The following is a 3,558-nucleotide window of genomic DNA, read 5'->3' as shown; positions in this document are numbered from 1 at the left end:
AACTTCTATTCCTTCTCCAATCATGATGCTATGAATCATGATAGCCCGGTCTATGGTAACTTCGGACCGGTTGCTAGTGGGAATGATTGAGCGTTGGATGAACTCCGACCATCCTCTAGCCACGGGCTTGAGGTCATGCCTTCTTAATTGAACCGGCTTCCCTCTTGAATCTCTCTTCCATTGGGCGCCCTCTTCACATATAATTGTGAGGACTTGGTCCAACCTTTGATCAAAGTTGACCCTTCTAGTGTAAGGATGTTCATCTCCTTGCATCATAGGCAAGTTGAACGCCACCCTCACACTTTCCGGACTAAAATCCAAGTATTTCCCCCGAACCATAGTAAGATAATTCTTTGGATCCGGGTTCACACTTTGATCATGGTTCTTGGTGATCCATGCATTGGCATAGAACTCTTGAACCATCAAGATTCCGACTTGTTGAATGGGGTTGGTAAGAACTTCCCAACCTCTTCTTCGGATCTCATGTCGGATTTCCGGATATTCACCCTTTTTGAGTGAAAAAGGGACCTCAGGGATCACCTTCTTCAAGGCCACAACTTCATAGAAGTGGTCTTGATGCACCCTTGAGATGAATCTCTCCATCTCCCATGACTCGGAGGTGGAAGCTTTTGCCTTCCCTTTCCTCTTTCTAGAGGTTTCTCCGGCCTTGGATGCCATAAATGGTTATGGAAAAACAAAAAGCAATGCTTTTACCACACCAAACTTAAAATGTTTGCTCGTCCTCGAGCAAAAGAAGAAAGAAGAGAGTAGAAGAAGAAGAAATGAGGAAGAAGGGAATGGCTTTGTGTTCGGCCAAAGGGGAGAGAAATGGTGTTTAGGATGGGTGAAAATGAAGGAGTGAAGGAGGGTTTATATAGGAGAGGGGGATGGGAGGGTTCGGCCATTTGAGGGTGGGTTTGGGTGGGAAGGTGGTTTGAATTTGAATGGTGAGGTAGGTGGGGTTTTATGAAGGATGGATGTGAGTGGTGAAGAGAAAGATGGGATTTGATAGGTGAAGGGTTCTTGGGGAAGAGGTGTTGAGGTGATTGGTGAATGGGTGAAGAAGAGAGAGAGGGTGGTAGGGTAGGTGGGGATCCTGTGGGGTCCACAGATCCTGAGGTGTCAAGGAAAAGTCATCCCTGCACCAAATGGCAAACAAAATCACGTTTTTAGCCATTTCTGGCGTTAAACGCCGGGCTGGTGCCCATTTCTGGCGTTTAACGCCAGCTTCTTGCCCCTTTTTGGCGTTTAACGCCAGTCTGGTGCCCCTTTCTGGCGTTAAACGCCCAGAATGGTGCCAGACTGGGCGTTAAACGCCCAACAGCTGACCTCACTGGCGTTTAAACGCCAGTAGGTGCGTCCTCCAGGGTGTGCTGTTTTTCTTCCTGTTTTTCATTCTGTTTTTGCTTTTTTCATTGATTTTGTGACTCCTCATGATCATCAACCTACAAAAAAGAGAAAATAACAAAATAAAATAGATAAAATATAACATTGGGTTGCCTCCCAACAAGCGCTTCTTTAATGTCAGTAGCTTGACAGAGGACTCTCATGGAGCCTCAGGAATGCTCAGAGCCATGTTGGAACCTCCCAACACCAAACGTAGAGTTTGAATGTGGGGGTTCAACACCAAACTTAGAGTTTGGTTGTGGCCTCCCAACACCAAACCTAGAGTTTGACTGTGGGGGCTCTGTTTGGCCTTGATTTAAGAGAAGCTCTTCATGCTTCCTCTCCATGGTGATAGAGGGATATCCTTGGGCCTTAAACACCAAGGATTCTTCATTCACTTGAATGATCAACTCTCCTCTATCAACATCAATCACAGCCTTTGCTGTGGCTAAGAAAGGTCTGCCAAGGATGATGGATTCATCCATGCACTTCCCAGTCTCTAGGACTATGAAATCCGTAGGGATGTAATGGTCTTCAAATTTAATCAGAACATCCTCTACAAGTCCATGGGCTTGTTTTCTTGAATTGTCTGCCATCTCTAGTGAGATTTTTGCAGCTTGCACCTCAGAGATTCCTAACTTCTCCATTACAGAGAGAGGCATGAGGTTTACACTTGACCCTAAGTCACACAAGGCCTTCTTGAAGGTCATGGTGCCTATGGTACAAGGTATTGAAAACTTCCCAGGATCCTGTCTCTTTTGAGGCAGTTTCTGCCTAGACAAGTCATCCAGTTCTTTGGTGAGCAAAGGGGATTCATCCTCCCAAGTCTCATTTCCAAATAACTTGTCATTCAGCTTCATGATTGCTCCAAGGTATTTAGCAACTTGCTCTTCAGTGACATACTCATCCTCTTCAGAGGAAGAATACTCATCAGAGCTCATGAATGGCAGAAGTAAGTCCAATGGAATCTCTAAGGTCTCAGTTTGAGCCTCAGATTCCCATGATTCCTCATTGGGGAACTCATTGGAGGTCAGTGGACGTCCAGTGAGGCCTTCCTCAGTGGCGTTCACTGCCTCTCCTTCCTCCCAAAATTCGGCCATGTTGATGGCCTTGCACTCTCCTTTTGGATTTTCTTCTGTATTGCTTGGAAGAGTACTAGGAGGGAGTTCAGTAATTTTCTTGCTCAGCTGACCCACTTGTGCCTCCAAATTTCTAATGGAGGATCTTATTTCAGTCATGAAACTTTGAGTGGTTTTGATCATATCAGAGACCATGGTTGCTAAGTCAGAGTTATTCTGCTTAGAACTCTCTGTCTGTTGCTGAGAAGATGATGGAAAAGGCTTGCTATTGCTAAACCTGTTTCTTCCACCATTATTGTTGTTGAAACCATGTTGGGGTCTCTGTTGATCCTTCCATGAAAAATTTGGATGATTTCTCCATGAACGATTATAGGTGTTTCCATAGGGTTCTCCCATGTAATTCACCTCTTCCATTGAAGGGTTCTCAGGATCATAAGCTTCTTCCTCAGATGAAGCCTCCTTAATACTGCTTGGTGCATTTTGCATTCCAGACAGACTTTGAGAAATCATATTGACTTGTTGAGTCAATATTTTATTCTGAGCCAATATGGCATTCAGAGTGTCAATCTCAAGAATTCCTTTCTTCTGACTAGTCCCATTGTTCACAGGATTTCTTTCAGAAGTGTACATGAATTGGTTATTTGCAACCATTTCAATCAGTTCTTGAGCTTCAGTAGGCGTCTTCTTCAGATGAAGAGATCCTCCTGCAGAGCTATCCAAAGACATCTTGGATAGTTCAGAGAGACCATCATAGAAAATACCTATGATGCTCCATTCAGAAAGCATATCAGAAGGACACTTTCTGATTAATTGTTTGTATCTTTCCCAAGCTTCATAGAGGGATTCTCCTTCCTTCTGTCTGAAGGTTTGGACTTCCACTCTAAGCTTACTCAATTTTTGAGGTGGAAAGAACTTTGCCAAGAAGGCATTGACTAGATTTTCCCAAGAGTCCAGGCTTTCTTTAGGTTGAGAGTCCAACCATGTTCTAGCTCTGTCTCTTACAGCAAAAGGGAATAGCATAAATCTGTAGACCTCAGGGTCAACCCCATTAGTCTTGACAGTGTCACAGATTTGCAAGAACTCAGCTAAGAAC

The 3,558-nt window shown here is 44.3% G+C and overlaps 1 non-coding gene across 1 annotated transcript; it reads left to right on the top strand.

Moving 5' to 3' along the window:
- The first annotated feature begins 3,245 nt into the window (after positions 1–3,245).
- On the top strand, positions 3,246–3,353 carry LOC112804864 (small nucleolar RNA R71). The gene has a single exon (XR_003203482.1). It is a non-coding gene; the product is annotated as a small nucleolar RNA R71 (small nucleolar RNA).
- The last annotated feature ends 205 nt before the right edge of the window (positions 3,354–3,558 follow it).

The sequence above is a fragment of the Arachis hypogaea genome, chromosome 5 (assembly GCF_003086295.3).
Source record: "Arachis hypogaea cultivar Tifrunner chromosome 5, arahy.Tifrunner.gnm2.J5K5, whole genome shotgun sequence".
In the NCBI taxonomy this organism is placed as follows: domain Eukaryota; kingdom Viridiplantae; phylum Streptophyta; class Magnoliopsida; order Fabales; family Fabaceae; genus Arachis; species Arachis hypogaea.
The sequence above is the reverse complement of the archived record's forward strand: the minus strand, read 5'-3'. Positions and strand labels throughout refer to the sequence as shown.